The sequence below is a fragment of the Camelus dromedarius genome, chromosome 11, assembly GCF_036321535.1.
Source record: "Camelus dromedarius isolate mCamDro1 chromosome 11, mCamDro1.pat, whole genome shotgun sequence".
Taxonomy (NCBI): domain Eukaryota; kingdom Metazoa; phylum Chordata; class Mammalia; order Artiodactyla; family Camelidae; genus Camelus; species Camelus dromedarius.
The window spans coordinates 22447712-22472727 of NC_087446.1; the positions used below are offsets into that span (position 1 = coordinate 22447712).

A 25016-nucleotide genomic window follows, 5' to 3' on the forward strand; every position below is an offset into this window, starting at 1 on the left:
TTTTCTTCTTCTGTTTCTTCCTTAAGAGAGTTTCCTATTTTGTATCCCCTGTGATACCCTTCATAGTGTTTAGTATAAAGAAGTTTGTTGATCAATTTGGTTACATGATACATTTGCTGACTTTAGTAACAAGAGATATGAAGGAACAGCAGGGCAAAGAAAGACAGTACTGTGACCCTGAGAGAAGTGTGAGAAAGACAATCTATATGTAATAAAGAAGCATGGCTTTGTAGCCAGTTTGAAGAGATAGCCACAAATCAATAGGCTCTTAGAGTCAATGTAGAGTGGACTCAGCATGTTCACAGTCACTTAGTCATGGAAACTAACAGTTTGGACGGATCTTAAAATCTCCTGACTTCAGTGTGCCTCCAAGTATATTTTTCCTAATTTCCAAAGGTCATGTATTTTAGGTCCTCAAACTTTCATATCATTAAATGGCTAATTGTTATAAAAGTCCAGGTTTCCAAATGGCAAGAAGTCAGCCACTAAGGAAAAAAGTGCAAGATGTGTTTTGGTAGAACTTGTAAAGCAAATTTTACCAGAGCAGAAGGTGCAAATTTAAGAGTAGATGGATTTAAAATAGGTCTGTTTGTTATCAAGTGCTTATTTAAAACATTTGAATGGGTTCATCTTGCATTTGTAAGAAAATCTGAACTCTATTCTGCCCCACTGAGGCCTTCTGGATGGGCTCCTGCCTACATCTCTGACCTCACATCTTCATACCAGTTCCCTAGTTCACTGCTCCAGTCCAGTCTCCTTTCCAATCCTTGGCCACAACAAGTGGAAGTTACTCAGTAGATATTTACTAAGTTAACTGATTGGAAGGATGAATAAATGCATGCTAAGTGGATGAATGAATAGTGTGTTAAATGAATGAAGAGTGTTTTGCGTTGTTTTTCCTTTGACTAAGTCTATGCCTATAGAATCGAATTTGAATAAAATTAAAACCGAAAACGTTTGCTAGTATAAATAGTAATACTGATAAGAGTTGGAAAGTGTTGTCTATAGGATTATGTCATTTTCCCTGTAGAACCAGGTTCCTCTTTGATGAATCTGAGCTTTAATTTCTCATTCTATAAAAATATATCTACTTTATTTAGTCAACCAGTTTTCTTCCAAAAGAAACATTTGCTTGTATCAGTTATTTCTTGTTATTTTAGATAAAAACTCAGCTAATTTTCCAGAGTATCTAGATCTATACTTAAGTGCATTTCAATTGGATATTTTTTATTAATTTGTAGAAAAAGGGGAAAAATCTTTTTTTCTAACTAAATTCATGGGAGGTTTCAGTTGACAACTGGAAAGTTATTTTAGTATTTTTCAGTTACTTTTTAAAATTAGCAGCTTCTACATTGGCAACCTCAAAATGGTTGAACATGGAGATTTAAGCTGAAAAAAAAAAAAAAAAAAAGGTCTGGGTTTAGCTTTGAATGAATCCAGAAATATCAATGAAGTATTTCTACCACAAACAGATATTTTATCAGGCCAATTCTATTTGATGGCCTTTTCTTTTTACCTTATAATTAATCCTTCTGGTAGATGGCCAGGTGTGGGAACAAGTTAAATAAAAATCATCTTTATGCTCATTGAATCAGCTCTTTATAAACAGATGACTGTGTAAACACAACAGGGCATGCATTGGTGAAGTTTAGACTAGCTGTGGTGAGTCTCCAGAACTCCTTCTGTACCAAAGGCTGCTGGCTGATGGCAAGGATATTTTTATCCACAGAAAACTATACCTAAAGAAAATGTTCACATTTCACTGAAAACGTTTTTGTGTTGGACAGTTGGACACAAATACAAATTAGGGAGACTCTGTAAACCAGATGTTCTTACTCGATGGTAGTATTTAGTGGTTTGTGGATGAATGTTTGAGGGTCCTGGAAGCCTCTGAAACTGCATACTAAATCTTGGTATAATTAGAATATGCGCTTTCTTGGAAGGGAGTCTATAATTATTATCAGATTCTCCAATATCTTCAATATCTCTATAATTGCTTCTGCGTCAAATGTGGTTTCCTTGACTGTATTCCTCACTAGATTCTAATCATGATCAAACACAAGATTTATTCACAATTAAAACCCTGGTGCCAGGCTCAGTACTTAGTACCAAAAAATGGCACTCACTGCTGAGGAATAAGTGAATAAATGAAAGATAGTTGAGAAAACCAACAAACAGACAGTATCATCTGTTACTGGCATCTAGTGTCTTGTTATGATGGTATGGCCCTTCCATTCAACTCATTCCTTGGCTTGAGTGATGATCTCCAGATTAGTTTTGCTCCAGGTGTTTCATGCCAGAGTCCATTTAATAGGGAATTTATGCTCCTAGAATTTCTATAACAGAGCTGAGATAAGAATAACTTAGCATACCATATAATAAAACCATTTAAATCCTTGTTCTCATGAGAATTAACAAAGCTGATAAAGTTTTCCAAAGGTATCTTCCCTCCAGTATTATTATATTTTTACCATGTTACCCATCATTAACTTGATATCTGATGTGTTGTTTCAACAAATCAGTTAAGGTTGTTTACATGTGGACTATTATTCAGACGTCTGGGATCTGATTCTCTCCTGCGTGACACATTCGTAAAACACATGATGAAAACATGTGTAACATAATTATAGCAAAATATTCCTAACATTATTTGATTGATACCCCATAAATTTAATGAGGACTTGATAAAGGGACTAATTGGGAACCAAAGTGCATTCTTGTGTTTATATTCAACACAATAAATATTTATAAAACAACATTTGATACCAAACTATTTTGTCAGCTAAGCAAAAACTTCATTTAGTCTGATGAGAGAAGGGTATTGGGTGTACTGGGGAAAGGAAGGTGGTTCAGAGCGAACACTTCTGATTGGGACCAGGCTCATATCCAGTCTTGGAGGCATTTCAGTGGTACATCAACTTCTTCATGGTGAAGTTGTTAACACCAATTTTTGGTTTGCCCCAGTGCACTCAGCTAAGGAGATGAACCAGTTCCAGCAGAGTTCCCTGGTAGAGTACAGACACTTTACTTAGGGAGGAAAAAACAGCAATACAGACATTCATCATTCACATAGAAAATAAGGAGTCATGTGCTGAAGGGTTAGATACATTCTCTCAAGCTGTTTTTGGATTAAATGGAATTATTACTTTCAGCCACAGAGGATACCTTTTTCCTTTTAAAACTGTTGGTATAAGGCATTTTAGTATAGTAATTCAGTCGTGTTTTCATTTATTTAAAATAACACAAAAGGATGTATCAACCAAGGTTGTTAAAATATGTTAAAACATCTGTCATGAGTAGATAATACCATTTCCCCCACTTTGTTTCTATTATCTGTTCTATTAAGAGGCACTAAAGCTGGAGATCTGAATCTTTGTTTTTAGACAAAATGAATGCTCTGAATATAGAAACTACCTTCCTCAAATTTAGCATACATTAGTTTTTTTGTTTGTTTGTTTACTAATTTTGAAAGGAATTCTAGTAAAGCATGCTGAATCTTTGTCATAATTTGTTGGCTTAAAATCTTGAAATCTCAAGCGAATGTAAAAATTCGGTAAAAAGGATAAGAAGATGAGGAGACGCACCAGAACAGCTCTGCTGGGAGCACATAGAGATAGAAAGTTGGCCCAGCCCCCAAGACAGAGGAATCCAGTTCAAAGGAAAGTTACACTGAAATACACCACCAGCTTTTTGGGTATAAATTAGCATGATTTAAAATTTTTCATATAGGCAGGGACTTTTAACTTAGGGAAGAATCTTAGCCTAAACGAATTTTTCCCTTAAATTTATGAAAGAGCAAATTTAGATCAGGAAATGTTATGGACAATATCATTTGGACATTTGAGAGATTTAGACAGAGGAGAATTTTCACAGGAAGTAGTGCACTGTGGTAAATATGTGGAACATGACCTTGACTGTCCATTCATTTATATACTTACTAAGAAGCTTATTCTTTTTCTCTATTTGTATACCACAGTGCTTTAATAACAGAGTGAACTCTGTTCCTTCAGTCACCGGCCCTCCCCTCTAGGGCTTCACCTGTTCAGGGTGCGTCTCCTTTGGGATGTAGGTGTACGTGCAAGGAGCTGGAATGTCAGCTGCATTGAACTCTGTTGAAACCACTGGCCAGAATGAGCCCAGGTGGCCTGGTTTTCATACTATGCGGTTTGATTTTATGGTCAGCAATTTACAACTTTACATAAAGTAGAATAAATAAATGATCAAACTGTTCTTTCTGCTCTCATTCAGCTGGAGATAGTACAGAGACTTCTGTGTGCGGGAGGCTGATGACTACTGTGCACAGGGACGCTGTACCGCATCACTGGGGGGGCACGCACTCTAATACAGTGCCGGGCTGGGCTATGGGTGTGTGCTAGGCTGTGTGCACTTTATTTCTAAAAGTATCTGTATCTCCCAAGCATGCTTTTCAGTAACTCACTAATTTATAGTCCTTTCTGATTAGCCTCCGAACCTTGCCTGAGGGAGATCAGTTATAGGATTATTAACTCCTTAGTGGCGTCTAGGGACACTAAAATGCAAGGAAGAAAGTGACCCGTGGATCAAGATGCAGACCTGGGGGAGGAGGCTCTGTACAGAGCTGTATTCTCACGTGTTCATTCTTTGAAGTCACTGCTGGGTTCTGAAAGCTTTTTCTTTTGTTCTGTGGGAAATCTCACTGTTGTAATCTGCAGTATATAAATAGAGGTAAAAATAAGCTTCTTAATGGGTATATAAATGGATGTTCTGTTTTTCATTCTGAAAATGGCAAAGTCAACCAGTGGAGAACGATGTTGACTTGAAACAAATTAAAAAGGGAGTTTGACAGCTCCTATTATTGTGATATTTATTTTTCCACTCAGTTTGCACGCAGTACCCACGGCTCCAGGGGAGCTGAACAAATGATAAGCCCTACCTGGAGAGTGTTTATAGGAGACAAGACCCAAAAAACCATATTTCCAGTCCTTTAGGTGAAATATGTACTCACTACTCACCAAAATGTTTCCTTTTGCCTCACCGAAAACATGACAGATATATTGCATTTTAGTATGTTAGCTTTTTACCACCTTCTCTAGGAGGGTTGCCTCCAAGAAAACTTGAAAATGTTTTTTGCTTTCTTTTTCTCCTTCTCTTGTATCCCTGAATCTTAGCTCTTGAGACCATCCTACCAAATCCTCATTTTGCTCACGAGAAAACCGATTCAGGAAGGCTGAGTGACTGGCTATTTATCATGCAGCTGTTTTTATTTTATTTTGCATATGTCTGTGTTTGTGACTAAGATAAGGCTGCGCATTTCCAGCGCAGTGAAAAGGTTCCTAATCCAAAAGCACAATTATGTTTGCTATGTTTTGTAGGACTTTCGCTCAAACATTGCCTGCCACAAATCTGCTAAAGTAAATAAAAAGTAATTGGTGGAGCCTACCGCTGCAGTTGACTACTGTTCTAACTGAACTGGTGGTGCGGCTGGATCAAAGCCAGTGGTCGAAATGGGCATTAGGGAATATAAAGACTGAAGCCCGCTTTCCCTTTAATAGTTCTTTCATTATTGAAGGAGTGAAAATGGCTCCAGAGCTTCCATCCTGTCTTCTCAAACTGTTGTACGTTGAATAAGAGCAGGGATTTTGGTGCCAAACAAATCTAAGTTTTAGTGCTCTCTCTTCTATTTTCTTTCTCTGTAACTCTGAGGAAGTGTCTTGGCTTTGCGTAGAATGGCAACTACCTCACAGAGTATTGCAGAGGTTAAAGGGTACAGTATTTATAAAGTTCCAAGGACAGCGTCTGTCATGTTGTGAATATTGTTGATAATTGTTATGGATGATTATGAATTTTCCTTCTTTGGTCTCTTTTCATATAATTTTTCATCCTCTCTCTGTCTTTTTTGTAAAACCTAAAATGTGGACTAGAATAGGGAACTCTTAACGGCCAATGGAAAAGCTAGGGGATGGGGTCTATCCCAGGGATCAAAATCCATGTGCATGAAAGAGAATGATCTTTGCTTACTTTTCCTCAGATAGATAAAAGCAGTAGCACCAAAAAGAATGGAAGCTCCCAGTTATTAAGTGCAGGCGTTTTGCATCTATTAGCTGTTTCAGTCCTTATAAATACTATAAAATTGTTATAGTAACTCCAACTTTTTGGATAAGGACACTGAGGCTCAGAGAATTAGGTAATCTGCTTAACATGAATTCACTAGCTGATTTCAGAGTTTGGATTCAAACCCAGATATGCCAGATTTTAATGCTTTAAATATCCTTAATTATTATCATGTAGAATTCTAGAGTAGAAAGATGAGACTGGAAGCTTATAAAACTTAAATCATGACGTACTCAACTGCATGAAACCACAACTTTCTATGGGCCTTGGCCAGACAGCCTCCACCATTATTCTCCTGGTATGTGTTACATGGAACACATACACAGCCAACAAAGTTTTGTGTGAAGAACATATAAAACACTGTTACAAAAAAGAAAGTGACAGCAACCTGAAAACAACCTGAAAAATAGGCAGAAGTTATATTGTTGAGAATTACTTTTGGCTACAAGTGCCAGACAGTCTCGAAATAGTAGACAGAAATTTATTTATTTTTCTTACATAAAGCTGTGGCAAAGGTAACCAGTTAAGGTTATCAGTAATACAAAAGCTGGTTGGTAATTCCACTATCATTAGGAGTTCATGGTGCCTTTAACAGATTGCTCTGCCATCCTCCACGTGTGACTTCCTGGTGCCCAAGACGGGCATTCATATGCCAGGAATCACATCAACATTTAAACCCACAGGAAGAGGAAGAGGAGAAAAGATGAGCAAGCTCCCTTCTTTATGGACATTTGCTAGAAGTTACATAACATATTCCTGCCAACATCTCATTGGCCAGAACCTTGACCCTTGACCACGCCAAATTTGGGTAGCCATGTGCCTAACTACAAATAGCAAGTTTTATTGCTAGAGGAGACAGCTATTGGGTGTCACCTAGTAGGCTCTGCCAAATACGTGAACAAGAACTTTACCAGAGAGGAAGCATAAAAGAGCAACACATATTTGAAAAGATGCTCGACCTCTTCAGATTAGGAATTATAAATGAAACTAAACAGACATCTCATTTCACACACATTATACTGGCAACAACTTAAAAGTCTGAAGAGTTTCTGTAGATATAAAGTGACATAAATTCTTATTACGCTACTTATGAAAGTATATAAATTGGCAAAATCAACTGGTAAGCAATTTGGCAATACTTACAATACCTCAAGATTCATGTACTCTTCAATCAAGCATTTCTACTTTTAGATATATTACCTAAATGTGGCCTGGTGTGTGCTCAAGAAAACATGCTTAAGAATGCCATTGCAGTATGCAACATATACATGTTATGTATTTATATACACATGTATGTAATTAATTCTGATAATGAATTTTAGATTATCTTTACTTATTTCTACTTAGTCTTTCTGTATTTTTATGATAGTCTCTCACTCTGTCTCTCTCTATATATCCATATATATATTATATATATAAAGAGCTGTATATGTATATAATATGTATATAAATTTGGTGCATAAAGAGAGAAATATATATATAGAGAGAGAGACAGACAGACACTAGTTTAGTCTCTCTATAGAGAGACTAAGTTGAAATCATCTAAGTTTCATTATCAAGAAAATAAATGTATTCTGACATATTCAAAAACAGATATATATTTATTGAAAATAAATTAGCTAGAGCTGAATATAATCATGAGTATATGTTCCAAACAATACTGAATGGAAAAAGGAGTTATAAAGGATACATATATTATGATACAATTTACGTTAGGTTTAAAAAGGTACAAAAATAACAGCTATTGTTTACAGACTGATCACAGATATAATAGAACTGTTTAAAAATACATGAGAATGACAACAAATGTAAGCTAGTAGTTAGCACCACCCGGAAAATCAGAGGAGTGAGTTGAGGCAGAGGACATAGTGACTTCAATTTTATTTGTAATGTTTTATTTCCTAAGCTGAATGGTGGGTAGGTGAGACTTCGTTATATTTTCCTTACACTTCTGAGTGACTGAACTGTTGAATAATATTAAAAATAGTTCAAAAGGAGTTAACTTCAGGACAATCATTAGGAGGATAAGAGATACAGGAAGAAGAAGAAAGGAATGACCCAACTATCTAACTACCTGCATGTCTACTCAGAAGAAACGGGGGGATTGTTGAAAAGGTGCATTCAGGGAGAGGATAAATATCTGTTTCTCTTTGTGTATTTGAGAGCCACAGATGCTTGCTTTTGCTTGTCCTTAAAGTACTCAGTAAAGTGGCAATTATAACAGCTAAGGCCATTTAGGAGATTTTTAACATTCTGTGTTCCATAAGGCAAGGTCCAGTAGTTAGTAACTTGGTTACCAGGTGTGATAACTGCTCTCCCTTCTTGGGGAGGAGGGTTTGGTCAGATTGTTGTTTGGTTCTCATACTGAAGGAGGGAGCAATACTGTTAGTGGGTAGGGACCAGGGCCACTGTATGTACCACAGTTTAGCTCTTTACAAGATGCCAAAGAGCTCCTCTGGTGGGGGTGGGAGTGGGGTTGGAGATAATGGTAGGACTATCCTTCATCTGATACAAGAGGGTGTGTGTGTTTGTGTGTGCATGCACGCATGCTTGTGCACACATGCACGCATGTGTGAATCAAAAAGATTTTAAACCTTAGAACTTTATTTTCTATCAGAATGACAGGAATATAAAGGATAAAGGGAAAACTCCATAAAGTCAAGGAAATTATTACACTCCCTTCTACACTTAAGATTTGTACTATTAAATTTTACAGACTGGTTTCACATTGAATTTGTTCACCTTGACTTCTTGGTCTATCCCATAAGTTTGTGGTTTCTAGAAAGTTAATTTTCACTCTTCCTTGTTCAAGGGAAAAGATAAAAACAGAAAAAAAAAATCAAGGAAGAATATCCACATAGACAATAGATGTACTGAAGCCATGTAGATCTGATTTTATTAACCCATCTAGGACCCTGTAAATTTGCTGCCATGCTAGCTTTTTATGTAACAAATGATCTTGTAGTATCAACATTTAGAGCAAGTGTTTAAAAACCATTCTTTGAAATAAACAAGAGATATTTAAATTGGAAACTTTATCTCCTAACTGTTGCCTGGAAGTGAGATCTGTATGGTCGAAGAGTCTGTTATTGATGCCTGAGAACTTTAAATCTGCAGAAAGAGCAATTTACATTCACTGTGGCTGCAACCATAGTGACTGAGTCTTAAATTATGTATGCAAAGACACAAATTGTTCTGTTCTTTATCTGAAATTATGCCAATTGCATGCTTAACAAGGCTAAGCTTTCCGCTAAAAATTCAGCTTCTTTTTCAAGCTTGTATTTTTTATTTTGTCACTAACTGTTCACACTGAGGAAGATAAATCATGATCACAGCGCAATCCTTTCCCCAGACTCTTGAGAGAGTAATAACTAGAGGCTGTGATAGCAGATTCCATAAGCAAAATCTAACAGGTTTTTACTTTCGTCGGTAAGGCTATTAATGTTTCTTGAAGTGATACTGCTGAATAAACAAGTTTGGGGCATTATTATTTTTGCTCAGCAGAATATATTCCTGGTCCAAAAAAATTGGAGGTTAAAAGACTGTCATCTGAAATCTGTTTGCTATAAAATTAATGAACTTTATATGCCAAAGAAAACTCAGACATATCAGTCGGGATTTGGTTTACTAAGGAAATAGAATAGAGCATAGCCCAAGTGGTTTATAGGAAACATAAAATTTTAGAATATTTAAATTATTTTGAACACTTATCACGAAGCCCAAAGCAAACCAGTATGTTGAAAATTTGTATTTGTTAAGTATTATGCTTGGGGCTTTTTACATAAATTGCCTCATCTGTTGTTAGCAGCTCTCTTTATGGTAGTCAGGATTGTCTAGACTCAGAAACGAGGGCTCAGTCATAGACAATGAATTGATCACAGAGCAGAGGTTGTTACCAAAGGCAAAGTTTGTGCCTGTTGCACCATGAGGCCAAACAAACGGAAACACTGGAGTTTGGAACAGAGAAAGGTTTATTGCAGGGCCGAGCAAGGAGGATGGGGTGGCTCATGCCCAAGAAAACCTGAAACTCTCTGAAGGGTTTCAGCAAAGCACATTTAAAGGCCAGGTAAGGGAGGAGGGGTTGCAGGTGTTTGATCAGCTTGTGCACAATTCTCTGACTGGTGGATATGGAGGGAACAAGGTGGTTAACACAGTCAACCCCTGGGCGCCAGAAGGTTTGGGAGCTTTCCGTCATCAAGTAGTTAATTTCTTTCCTTTGGTGGTGGTTTTTAGCATCTGAAAAACTCAGGAAATAGACATGAGATACTATTATCCGGGCACATCAGAGAAGAGCTGCAACAGAGCATATGGGGGAAGGGTCTGTGCCAAGAAGGACCCACAGGGTCTTGCTCTGATACAAAATGGATTTCTGAAGTTTTATTGGTTCTGTGAGCCTCTGACACCCAACCGGAGAAATTTTCATTTCCATGATTTTCTGCAGTGCACGACAGAAGGTTTTTGTTTTTTGGTTTTTGTTTTGTATTTTCTTAGTGTCATTAACAGAATAGTAATTGGTCCCAGCAAGTATTTTCTTTAGTTACTCAAACTGGAAGTGTGGTTAGCTCTTTACCATAAACTGCATGATCACTCAGCAATGTAACTTTGTTTAAACTCATGTCAGGAAACGCAATTCTCTCGAGAAAATAAACCAGAATTAGTATCCCTGGGAGGTGAAGCAGGCCTCGCTTCATTTTTGCCTCTTGTTCTCTTCCTATCCTCTTTCATTTATGCTCTCAAAGCTCAGGTTAGTTTCCTCAGTAAATCCTTCCTTCTTCTATATTCCCGAGTCTCTAGCAAAACTACTATATTTAATAAGATTATAAAGATAATGGATATCTATTAACAAAATATATTCCTAATGGCAATAGACAGTTAGAAATGGAAATACTAGATATTCGATTTGCAAAAGTGAAACAAAATCTATAAAATCTAATTGAAGGATGAGACATACCATTGAACAATTAGAAATAACATATTCTTAGATGAGAAGTTATGTAATAGAAAAAGCAATTCTCTCCCAAATTAATATTAATTTAATGCAGTATCAGTTATAAAAATGAAGGTGTATTTGTTTACTTGTTTATTTTTAAAACTAGAAAAATATTCAGTTTAACATTGGAGATTTTTAGTAAAGATGGCCTAGAATATTCAGAAGGAAACAGAAAAGGATGGACGTAGGTAGCTTTACTTTAGATTACAGCTTAACTGTCCTTGAAAGCCACTGAAATAAAAACAGTTTGGTACTGGCATAGTGCGCTTATGTGTACTATCTCATTTAAATTTTATAGCAATACCATGAGGAAAATAATATTACTATCCTTGTCTGATAGATGGAAAAACTGAAATACAGAAAAGTTATGTGGCCAAGATTTTATAGCTAGTAGGCAGCAGAGCAGGTATCTGAAGTGCTGAAGTCTGGTTCCAGCTAATGTGCTTTTAACCAATACAATTATTACCTCATTTTAACTTCTAAAATGTAACAAAATTTAAAATGTAAATCTAAAATGTAAAACAAAAAAGTAAGATGAAGCACACATGTTTAGAACTTTGGGCTAGATTGGAATATTGTTCACTAAATCCAGGCACGGTGCATGAATTGCTCTCCAGTTCATATTTTTCTTGTAGGAGGTCTTCTGATTTGGAATGATTAACTTCATTGAGTGTACAGTGTATTTTGGTCAACAGCAAACTTACGTTTACCTATTCAAAACTCAACACAACATTGTAACACAATGTGTTGGTATTGAATAGGATGTTCCTGTTTCAGTTTTTCTTCCTGTGGAGCTCTCTCTCTGTGGTGTCCACTTCCTGTGGGAGAATTTTCTGTTCCAGCCCTTCTGAATACAGGAGTGGTCATGCAACTTTCTCCAGCCAACCAGATACGGGTGAAAATGACCTGTGTAAATTCTAGGCAGAAACTTTGAGGGCCTGCGCATTGTGTTCCATGTTTTGTTTCTCTCTGCCAAAGATCGTCACTATTCCAGATAGAGACCTGAGTCATGGAGAGAGACAACATGCAGCTGAGCCGAAAGTCCTTGACAAATACATAGCTTGGGTGAAAACTGACCTTTGTTGTAACTCACTGGGATTTTGGGTCACTGCTTATCTGATTTATTCTTGCTGATTCTGACTAATAAAGAGTTGTAATTTTTGATGTAATTGTTTTGCATTAACGTTAGTTTTTATGTCGTTACTGAGAATATTTCGGAAATGACTTTGACTTAGGTGACCCAATTTCTGAGTGTAGTTCAGATTTTGTTCGGATGATTAAACAGGTTTTAAACCCACAACCAATATTGTCAAGATGATGAAATATCCTGAGGGGACATGTTTATATTGTTTTTCATTCCTAGTGCCTTATATTCTTACTTTACCAAAAAGTCTTCAGATTGATCTGCTTCATTTCCACATTTGTTTCTGGTATGATATAAAATTCATAGCTGATAAAGTTTTGTATAAAAATATAAGTGCATTCATGCATCTTATTTTACTCTGTAACATAATTTGTCTCACTTTATTCCCAGAAGCAAAATTCTTTGGTGAGTGAATAAACTAGAGCCCGTGTGTTTAGACGTGAACTTTATATCATCTCTGGACAATTAATAAATATTTTGATCACCAGCTGTCTCCTCATTGTTTAGGGGAATCATAAACTGAGTGTAGAGAATTCTATTGCTATTAACTTTTAAGCAGGTACCAAGAGTTCCCCATTTAAAAAAGACTTTGATTGCAAGTTATTCCCAATTCCAAATGTCTGCCTGTTACCGACCGACCGGGTTCTTGGCCTCCTTAATCAATAGAAGTTGATAAGAGGCCAGATGAGAAACTCAGGCATGACTTTACTGAGACTCATGCTGTAGCAAGAGGGAGTGAAATCCAGTAACACTTGCCCTTGCTCTCTCCCTGAGGCAGGGCAAGCCGGTCCCTTACGTGGGGTGAGGGTAAAGGTGGGTCCAGAGCCTGGGCCGGAGGGGTGGCTTAGGTGGCCTGCCCACTCCCTTGGTGTTGCTCTGTGCAGGGATCATGCACAACAGTCTCCTGCTTCTGCTCCCAGTATTCTGCTTTTGCTCCCGACACCTCAGAAGTGACAGTTGGGTGTTTGGTCTTTTTGTATCTTATTGTTCATAACTTGCCCCAACTTGGCATGCACATAGTTATTTTTAGTTCCTTATATTTTTCATTGTATTCTGTTGTTCTGTCCCAGTGCAGGCATTGCAGCCCAGGGTCCCAGATCCCAGGTCCCAGCCTGTCTCATGCCCTTATAATTTTGACTTGATTCTCTCATTTAAAACTGTCTTGTTTTCTCTGACTTAAAATGTATGAATGGTACATATTGACTGATAGTTTGTATGTACTACCCTTGACATACCTAAGTGCTCTGAAGGACTGCCCATCATTTGAGGGTGCCTCACATAGATGTCCCAAGAGAATTTTGCATATGCTAAAGAGATTATATTCAGACTTTGAAAATTCAACTTGGTTGAAGATCTACCCAAGCTTTGTTGTAGTGAAGTAAAAGAACAACAATCAAAACATAAATTTTATTCATTAATGATGTGGATGTAGAGATAGCTACTAAAATAGATAATATTATCTATTTCAAATGGGTGTATGTTATTGCTTTGTTAAAATTTTCCAGTTAGAACCATCAGTTTAAAGCTACTTAGGATATGTGTTTCGAATTATACTTAAGGTTTGATAAAATGTTGATGGAAACTTCTGATTGATAAATGGAGTGGCAAAAACAGACTTTCGATCTGAGAATCTTATTTTTACCAACACCCTGCACTCTGCTTTTTCTTAATCTTATTTTTATGTATTTTAAGTAAATAACACATATTCTATAAGCAATTTCTTTTTATCTTGAATAATTACAAAATGTTAGCACTAGACGTGCTCGTGCTTACCTGGCTGAATCCCCTCTGGAACTGAGACTCTGAGGCACTTGGCAAGTGTCTCAGTGCTAATTAGGGGCAGAACTAGGGGGCCTGATTCTTGGTCCAGTGCTCTTTCTCCTCTGCTACTAACCCATGCCCATGTATAGGCTGAGAAATTTAAGAATAATGCATTACTGTGTGGATTTGGGTGGGTACTAGGGGAGTAATTTTGGAGGAAAGTAGAATATACAGGGAAAGAGTGAGGAAATTGTGGTTGCATTTGACTTTCAATGAAAAAAGCAGCTTGGCAAAAGGATATAAGATATTATGTCATATATATATGCAAACATGGCATAAGAGGGACAAAAGGACGGGGTCAGGAGGGACAGGGCTCGTCTCTTGGTCACAAAACCACAGTGACTCACTGAGAGAAAACATATACTGGCGTGCAAATATCTGTATTTAAGGCTGCCTTTCCTAAAATACTAGGAGGTACACAGCTTAGAAAGCAGCACTTCAGGCTAGATATGTCATATCTGACCAGAAAGAGTAACAGACTAGAAACATTTAAACCTAACTCCAGACCCTTGATGTGTATGACATTTTTAAAGCTAGAGTACAAAATCGCAGGAATTCTTGAACTGAGAATGAATGTAGACATACAGAGGAGTGCTATCATCCTTGTGTGAACACTTGACTAAATGGCCCCATCTAGACAGTTATTATAAGTTGGTTTGTTTCCTAACCTCTGATGTTGGAATAAAAACATACACCTTATTTACTTTCCAGGGCCCTTGGGAGGTCAGGATGAGCTAATGTCTGAGGCAGTTATGAAAAAACTAAATTTCAAGTAGGTGTTTTTTAAATAACAGTATAAAGTAGTTTATTGCTTCTATCAGACTCACAGTGGCTCTACCAAACGTAAAAAGTGAAACTGGCAGATAGTTTATAGTTTGTCACGGTAAAGGCAATTTTTATACACTGCATAGGCCTTGACAGGAAAACTAGATGTTGCCTCTGACCTATGCTATGAGTTTTTTATTACATATTTTGCATAAATTTATATTTTTATGAAATAATTCAATATAGTAAAACAGAAATCTAAAGCTTCATTAGTTTAATACATCTTTATTCATTGAATTTATCTGTAGCCTCATAATCCACTGCAAACCAAGGAGAAGAGTTAAAATAGCAAATTGGCACCCATTTAAGGGTGGAAGTTGGGGTTAACATTTGCAGCCAGTTTTTTAAGTTGATAGTGATGAATATTGCTATTGGATATAATCTTCCCGGGTTCAAATGCTGCTTTTATAATTTGGTTTTGGTTATTTTTTCTTTGATTATTAATAACTTCACTCCTTTGGGAAAGTCTGTATTTCATAACCCAGTGTATCAATGCCATCTATAATATTAAATTAGGAAAATGTTTGGATAAGATCTTACAAACTTTTATGATGCTCTTTTGAGATATGTTCATGAGAGGAAAATAATTTGAGAGCAAGCCAGTGTATGATATGAAAAATGTAAATTATTCCAGTTGCTATGTGAGTATAAAGCAAGCACTAACACATGATTCTTTTTTTCTATTTCTATGAGAGACTGATTCATATGGGTGGAAAGTTCTATATATCCTGGTCACAGCATTTTGAACAGACATTTAAAAATTAAAAGTTGGAATCTTTTCTGTAGAACATCACGCACATTAGAGAAAAACTTTCAACTATGCAAAAAATAATTTATTAAACCATGATAGTTTTCATAAAGTAGATGAATATGTAAGATATATGATGGGCATATAAATTGTGGGTACCATTTTTATTAGGGCAGTTCAAGTTACTTTTTTGTATTTAGAGAGATAATCAAATATGCTTTGTATATCTATTTCTTTATCTCTCTACAACCCCCTGCACAAAATATTGTAACAAAAAAAATTCTTCAGCTTTTAGTAATCTGTTACTAAATGCAGTTTATTTACTTTATTCATCAATCCATGTTTCTATGTATTCCAAGTATTTATTCATTTGTCAAGCATAAAATTATTTCTACTTATTAAGCATGGATGTTTGCCCTATAATTTTTAGATTTTACATGTTTTAATTTTGCTAAATTTTTGAGTAAAAAAAATTTTGTTCTTATCTATTCACATCTGTATCATTTTGTAAATCATTTGTACACATGAATTCTGATACATGTGAACTGTCATTAAGATAACATTGAATCTTGAAATACTTATTCTCTCCTGGGTTCTGGCAAATCAAGGTTTTCATGGGTGGTGGGTTAGGAGGGGAATCAAACTCAATACAAAATTTGAATATTTTTCTGGTAAGAAGAGCAAAATCTCAAGATATATACCATACATCAACTCTCTTGTAAGAACCTATTGGTTCTTACTACCAAACTGTCGTTTCACAATTTAATCTAGTAGTAAAGTCTTTCATAAAAAATATACATTTTAAAATTACATTCATATATGTACTAGTCCCTAAAAGACATTATATATATATATATGTATATTTAGTTTTCTGTTCCATTTCTTACAGATTTTGGATTTGTTACCTAATGCAAGTTTGTGTGCCCAATGCACCGTGAGAACAAAGAAACTGAAACATCGGAGTTTGGAGCAGAGAAAGGTTTATTACAGGGCCGAGCAAGGAGGACCGGGAGGCCCGTGCCCTAGAAAACCACCTGGAAGAAGAGTTTCAGCAAAGCATATTTAAAGGTCAGTTAAGGGAGGGGGTGGTAGGGTGTGTGATCAGCTCATGCACAATTCTCTGATTGGTTGTTGAGGGAACAGTGGTCAATGCTATCAACCCCTAGGGGCCAGAAGGTCTGGGGGCCACAAGCTCTTGATCATCAAGGAGTTAATTTCTTCCCTTTGGTTGTGGTTTTTAGCATCTGAAAAACTCAGGAAATAGACATGAGATACTATTATCTGGGCACATCAGAGAGGAGCTGCAGCAGAGCATATGGGGGAGGGGGCTGTCTCAGGAAGGACCCAGAGGGTCCTGCTCAGTTGGTTACAGTTCGAAATTTGATGCTTTGTAATTTCTTGAGAGCTTTTACTGTCAGTCTGCTATCAAGGTCATTCGTTGCAGGCCACTCCCCCTCCCTTCCCTCCTTTTGGGGAAGGTTTGTTATATATTACTTATTTTATAATTAATCCTTATAGAGCTGATTCTTCTTTCAATAAGCAGTAAATTCCAGACACACTTCTACTTTGAAAATAGTAGACAGGCTTATTGAGATGACTGTGAAAATACCCATAAAAAATTCAGCTTTTAAACATTATCGAGGTATCTCAAATTTTCTGGGAAACGGGGTGAGAAGGGACTGAGAGAATCATAGAATTTAAGCTATGATTAATTGAAATTCTAGTAAAAGTCAGCAAGGCTGGGTGTCATTTATCACACTGATTGGTTATGAGGGATGTGAGACTTCAAGGTTAGGCAAGGTGAGATGGGAATTTCAAGGGAGCAATGCTTTTTATTCTTTTCTGAATGGAGGTTGACAACCCATAATAGTCAAAAGAAAAGAAAGACAGTCTTTAAAGAGACTACACTCTACAATACCAAAGCCTGTCTTTGATTCATTATATAAATGTATTCTAATTTTCATTATTGTATTAAAATGCTTTTGAACCTTTATAAAAGAAAAAAAACCAGAACATTAGGGAAAAATTAATTAAATATCTTAAGGTTATAGTACTTTCCTAAAAAAAAAAATACATGCAAATATTTTTAATTCAACTGCCATACCATTTATCAAATTGAAAAGGAGATTGATGTGGTTGTTGGTGTCTTGGTAGGTCAAGGCATAACACATCCCTCTCTGCTTGTATTTGGAAGCACCTGAGAAACAGACATGAGAATTGCACCTAGAAATCACGTTTGGAAAAATGTGGCTTGGCCTGTAACAAAGAAATCCCGCTGTTATTTCATGTGTGAGTTTAACCTACCTACAAAGTTACAGACATTGCTAAAAAGCCATTGACCTCCTCTCTGGACACCTGATTGTGTAAAATTTAGGCGAAGGGAAAGCAGTGATTATGTGCTTCCTGTAGACAGCTGCCTTTCAGGAAGAGAAGAGAGAGATTAAGAAGCATAGTAGGGTGGCAGGTGTAGCTCAGTGGTAGAGTGCATGCTTGGTGTGCAAGAGGTGCTGGGTTCAATCTCCACTGCCTCCATTTAAGGTGGGGGCGGAGAACACGATGGGCCACTTCTGCTAAACCTACCAAATGAATGATTGCTCCTCCCTGCAGAAAAATGAATAAAGGGTAAGGATAAAGCCCCACTACGTGGAAAATGGGGAAGGGGGAGTGAAGAATGCTTGTATGCCTTTCATATTTTAAAATCATGGAGATCTGAAATAAATTCAGACTCATTAGCCATTAAATTGTGTGTTGTATTGTGTTAGGTAATTAGAGTCACAAGGAAGATTATTAATTTCTATCACAATAGCTCTAAGATTTACTTCCTTCAGTTAATATAGAAGGTACAGCAAAGTTTCAAAAAGATGGAGTTTTCTCTTTGTTGTATTTTTGGGGAGAGACTGAAATATTTGCTTTAATAGTTCTTAACATGGGGAAAAATTTACCAAAAGAGGAAAAAATAATATCTCAGGTGCTATATTCTACCTAATCTGTCTAAGTCTTACCGGTAGACTTTATTTCCAAGACAACTGGACCGATCTTTATGAGGGTGCCTATACAAGTAAATGTTCAATGTGTTTCTTGCTCTGTTTATTGTTAAATACCAGAAAAAGTCTCTGCCCTCAAGGAATTTATGTTCTGGTAGGAAGGCCGCATAATAAATGTAAATACATGTGTCAATTAGTGATGTGCTGTGAGTAAAATCAAGTAGAAACAACCGTCGTAAAGACCAGAAGATGGCAGGAGGTTGTGCTATTACAGGTAGTCGGATTGACAAGTCCTCTTCAAGGAGAACCTTAGGGCAAAATCTCGAGTAAAATCATGTGAGTATCTTTGTGGAAGAGCATTCTGGGCTAAGGGAAGAGAAAGTGCAAAGGCCCTGAATGGGTGTGAAACATTCTGGGTGTGCTCAAAAAACAGCCAAGAGCCCCTGTGACTGGTGAGGAATGAGAAAGAGGAAAAGCAAAAGGTAATTATAGATGGTGGCAAAGGGCCAGGTCATCTAGAGCCTCACATGGATTTTGGACTTTAGTCTAACTATAGAAAGAAGTTCTTAGAAGGTTTTGAGCGCTAATGACCTGAATTAAATTTAGAGGTTATTGCCTAGCTGCTGTGTTGAGAGGAGACTTTTGGAAGATATGAGAAGCAGCAGGGAGAAAATTCATTTATTCAGGAATATTTGCTTACTATCTAATGTATACCTACTCTAGGAATGAAGATACATGAGTGAATAAAAAAGAAAAGATCCCTACACTCAGGAAGCTAATGTAAAAATAAATACATGATCTATTACACGTCAGTAGGTAGAGAAATAACAGAGGGTATGGGGATGGGATTGGGAGTGTGAGAGAGTGAACTGCACTTGAAGGCAATAGCAGGGAGTCTGGCAAAGAACAGACAGACGTCGCTCATAAAGTTAAAAGTAACTTCCAGGGTCATCAGAAGTGATTTTCTTTAATTTTTGTGAAATGCAGTTGTTCAATCTCAATAAACAGAAATTCTACTGGAGTCAATTATTCGAAGTTTTAAACTTGGTGAAGTCATGGGACTGCTTCTCTGTGTGTTCGAAATATGAAGTGATTGCACTGCACGCATATTTAGGGCTCACTAGAGCTGATGCTGTAACAGGCAAAGCCATCGTTCATCTATGTTTAGAGTTTGTTGTATTTAAAATATTTATATAGTTTAAAATATTTATATATATATTTAAAATATATAAATATTTTAAAAATAATAACTATAATAATTACATGTAGTATTATTAAGTACTTACTGTACACAAGTACTGTAATAAGGCCTTAAATGTATTCATTCATTTACTTCTCTCAAAAGAAGTAGTTTACTAATTTTGCAGATAAGAAAACAAAGGCATAATGAGCCATAGAACAATTTGGTGATCAGGATTCTGTTAATAAGGTACAGAAACCAGACTCACTGACACACTTACAGGCTCATGTAGTAGGAGGGTTTCAGGGGAGTGCAACCTAGGACAGCTGAGTTCAGGTTCTTCAAAGAGCTTATATAATACGTTCTTCTCTTTGCGTCCCTGTGTTGGATTCCTTCTCACTGTGGCTTATCCCCAACACTCCCACCTCTCAAACCTTTCCCACAGTGGCTTCTGGTAGCTTCAGACTCACACACTTATAGCTTATTAACCTCCATGGAAAGAAACATTATCTTTCCCAATAGATGCTGCACAAGTCTTGGGATGACCTGTGATAAATGTTGTCCCTGAGCTGATTGGTGGAGCCCGTGGGGTGGGATTCACTGATTGGTCAGACTTACATCAAGAAGAGGGTAGTAATAGTCCCACCTGAATTTGATGGGCTAAAAGTCAAGGAGGGATTGCTTCTTAAAGGAAATTTGAGATGTTATTATTAGAAGAGGGACTGGAGGCAAAAATGAAGGTCCATTATTATTGTTGACTATCTTTAGCAATCTTACAAAGTCATTTATAGGTCATCAGAACCAGGCTAAAGAAGGATCATTGAAGGTTTGTTAAGACAAAGAGTCAGCGATATTTATGTTCTTGTAGGCAGATGATTGGTGCTATTTGAGCATATTATCAAAATTTTGACTTGTTCTTCTTAGTATGTTTTAGACATCTTCTGAACATGTGCCAGTTGGCAAGATTTTGTTCAGTTTCTTTTACCAACTTGTTTCACTTTTGTTTTATTTAACTTTAACTTGCACTTACCTAATGGCACCACTGTAGGAAGAATTTTCACTGGTATTTGGAATAAATGATAACTATAATTTGATTCATGGGGAGACCATTCTCAAAGTTTAAATAATTCATCTCAACATTCACATGGACTGAAATAGAAAGAGAAATAGAAACTCTGTTTGGCTTCTTCTTTTGCTGTTCTTCCTTATTTCTGTTTTCCCTTCAGTGATTAATTTTTCTCTATGGAAAAGTTGAAATTTGATTTACTAATGTGAGTAATCAGGATGCTGTTAGGAATTGAAATTAGGATATAAAATGCCTGGTTCTGTTTGATTCCAGACAAAGCTTTTAGCCTCAGTGCATATCTGAGAAACACTGTGTGTAATACAGAATTGTTTCTGTTTCATCCCGTAGTTATCAGGTAAAGTGGTTTTACAATTCTTTTTTATGAGAAGTCTAATATATGCAAATTTTGATTATGTGATAATGAACTTCCATTTACATATTACTCAGCTTCAAAAATTGTCAGCTCATTGCCATTTTTTCTTCGATGTCATGATCAAAATTGTACTTTATAAAGGAACGCTTTTTAATGATAGTAACTCCGGTAGAAATGGTTTGAAACAGTCCGAAGGCATTTAGGTTAGCCATTGTGTTCATCCAGGTAAGAACCTAAACTGAAGTAAATGAGAGGTTGGACTTAAAATCACACATGTAAAAGATACAGAAGCTACCTAGTCTGGCCATTGGTTGAATGAGCAGTGCTCAAAAATATTCTGATAATGGAAATATTGATGTCATTTTATTCTTCTCTTGTCCAGTTTTAACATAACTGGTATGATACTAAACTATCTTGTAGTGTATAACTCTCCTCTGTAGTAGTAAAAAAAACCATGATTATATATTTATGTAATTTTCTGATTAAAATTTACAGTCCAATTAAACTTTTTTTCAAAATTTTGTGAAATGAAAAACTGATTTTAATCTCTGATTTCCTGTTTTTTGAGAGAGGAAGTAGAAATGCAGGAATGTATCTGACACAAAGTAGAAGCTTAATAAAAGTACTTTTAGAAACAAGTAAATGCACTGTCCAAAAGATAGCTTAAAAGCTATTCTTTATTTTATTTTTTACATTTCATCTGCTTCTAGAAATTGTTTGGGTATGTTTGCAGTAAGAATACAGTAGAATATTTTATTTGTCAGTGATACCTCAGTAAAGCTAAAAAAAAGAGAGTAACAGTAGAGTAAGACAGTAAAAATTCACATTAAAGAAGGAAAAGCCCAGGGTAACACGAGAAGGAAGCAAACGTATAACCACCTGCCTTGGCTGGTTTAGTTACGCTCCTGTGACAAGTCGGAGGCCTGGGCTGATTCTCTTATTCTGTCTTCCTGTGAGTAAAAGAAACTGTTTTAATTAACTACCGTATATATATAATCAGTGTTCAGTGACTCAGGAGGTTAACTTACAGCCATCCTTGGATTAACACTTAGATATCACAAAGAGAAAAGATAAACATGACTTTGATTTCTAAAAATTTTACTCGAGTCCGTATTGGCATTTCAAATACAACAAACCATGAAAAGTGACTCCTCTCCTACTCTAACTTCACTGCTTGTAACAACATAGGGGAGGAAGGGAGAAATCCTGTGCTTTGATCATCAAAATACAGTGTCTACATAAATTGAGCTCTTACAGGATGGCATTATGGGAGGTGATACTTACAAAAACACATTGGGGTAGATAAAGTGCAACCTTATCTTTCCACCGTGGCCATTTCATCCCTTCCCACCCTCCCCTGCCCCAACCCCAACACTCCAAAGAAATGTAGAATCTACAGGAACATGTTTGATCACCCAACTGCCAGAAATTGGAGTGCACACGGTTTATACACAAATCTGATTAGTATTCGTTGAAGAGTAGCTACTGGTTCCACTCTAAGTGCAGATAAAGCCTTAAAGTGCGCTTATTTTTCAAAACCTTAACCTCTTCTGAAAGAGGTTTTCCTTTTAATGAAGTGAGTCATCTGGATGGAGAAGAATCTCTTTCTTGTCTTATGACTACTATAACATGGATAATTGACTTATTGATGCAAAATACATAATTACATTTGAAACTGTGTTTTCTCCATACTGTGGGCAATGATTTATTTTAGACTTTAAAATATCATCTGTTACTGTCTCCCTTTTAGTTTAAATTGTGTCAAGATTTTATGAGTCCTTTTACTCTGGGCACACAGCTCCCTCTGAGTTGACTGTTTTGTGTGCTTTTTTGGCATCTAGGGAAAGACAAGCTGGATAAACCATGGAAGGGATCTTTCTAAATTAGCAGTCCCATCCAATGCGGAATCCTCCTCCAATTACAATAAATTAGCAAAACATTAAGATTTCCTGCATCCTTAAAAACTTTTCCAGAGTCACAAGAGTGGTGACCACACAGCAGTGTGATTCTTCACTTATGTTTGCAAGCATTAACAAAAACAGCCGTATGATGACAGCCTTTCTGCTTGGTTAAATATACTATTTTAATTAAGAAATTGGAGCTCTAGGGGAGACACAAACATTTATTCATTCCATTATTTAATTCAATAAGTGCTTATTATCAATAATATATTATGTCCTGTGTTAAAATGCTAAAACTTAAAGGATAAATAAGATGCATTTATATTTTATATCGTATATATGCCATAATTAAGTCTAAAATATAATTGAGTGTCATGGCAACCAAGGATTTGTTTTGTTTGTGGGCTCAAAAAAAAAATCCCAATAAAAAAGAAGCTAATTGACTAAGAAGCACTGTGTCAATAAAGTTTCTGCAATAGTTGGATAAAAGCGGTGGATGCTCTAAGCTCCCTACTCAAAAAGACCCTGAGCCGGCCCTACTCAGCTTTTCAGCAATTGTCTTATCACATTCCGTTTCTGTATGTACTTTTTTGGGCAACAGTTTCATTAATTAAGAGAGTGACTGACACTCAATAAATATTTGTTAAATGAGTGAATGGAGCAGTAAATTACCATCGTGAGCCATAAATACTCACCAGAAAAATTTTCATTAGGCAGCATTGGTATTTTGGATAGACGGTCTCTCTTGCCCCAAATTAAAGAATCAAGTTGACAGGCAACCAATGCAACTCATATGTACACCTTTCTACTTTAAAATTCAAAATTCCTGATACCGTGTCAGGAATACGACATGATCTATGACATTAAATGATACTATCAACTTAATTTTAATGGTTATTTGCTGTTTTGCATGCTTAATTGATGAGTTTGTTTTAGTTTTATAATTGTATGAGAGTTAGCATAAAGCATTTGTAAGACTGTGTGGTTGTTAGATATTATTCTCCTATAAGGAATGAGAAAACTAACCTGTCTGCAGGCACTCTTGGAGGTCACAGCAGATTATAAAGGGCAAAGAGTGACATTTATTGTGAGTGCCTGAATGGACTGGTGCAGCTTTTAGAGGTATGAGTGAGAATAGAGAAAATTCAATAGGCCATTTTACTGTTTACATGATCTACTTCTGCTTCCTGAAAAATTCCTTTTTTATGTCTTAGTTCTCAGAGGTTCATAGGCAGAGAAGAGCAGAGAGCATTTTTCCATATTGCTTGATTATAATCAGAATATCAATTTGGAAATGGGGATTAAAAGCATTGCTTATAGTCCAGAGTATTCCAAACTACAGTGATATTTTTGATCAGATAGGAGCCTACCACGATTGTAGGCACTTAGATTCAGCAGAGCAGACGACGAAGCTCCTGACCTTATGGGTTGATACTCTTTTTCTACTTGAGGATGGAGGGAAGAGTGAAGAGAATACTGGAATGGTAATTTGGAATTGTAGTGGCTGCTTGGATGCTAACTTGCTTTTTGACATTGGCAGACATTTTGCCTTTACTTCCTCGTCCATAAAACATGATGAAGTTAGACTTTGTATTTTGCAATAATTTTACACTTTTAGAAAAAGTTCTAAGAACAGTAAAGAAAACTCCCATAAAATGCTTATTCATAAAAGAGTTTCACCAACTGTTACAGTAAAGTCTTTTATAGCAAAAGGATCCAATCCAGGGTCACGTGTTGAATGTAGTTGTCTTATCTGGGACTGTTCCTCATTCTTTCCTTGACCTTCATGGCCTTAAGATATTTGAAGATTGCAGGCCAAGTATTTTGTAGACTTTGGCGTTGTCTCCTGTTTCCTTTCATTAGATTCAGGTCATAGTGGTGATTCTGTGCCTGT

The 25016-nt window shown here is 36.4% G+C and overlaps 1 long non-coding RNA gene across 1 annotated transcript in view; it reads left to right on the top strand.

Moving 5' to 3' along the window:
- The window catches only part of LOC135322529 (uncharacterized), a 316505-nt gene that overhangs the window by 80227 nt on the left and 211262 nt on the right, over positions 1 to 25016 (top strand). Inside the window, exon 5 of the long non-coding RNA XR_010383142.1 lies at positions 16508 to 16686. This is a non-coding gene — a long non-coding RNA (uncharacterized LOC135322529). The remainder of the gene's footprint in view (positions 1 to 16507; positions 16687 to 25016) is intronic.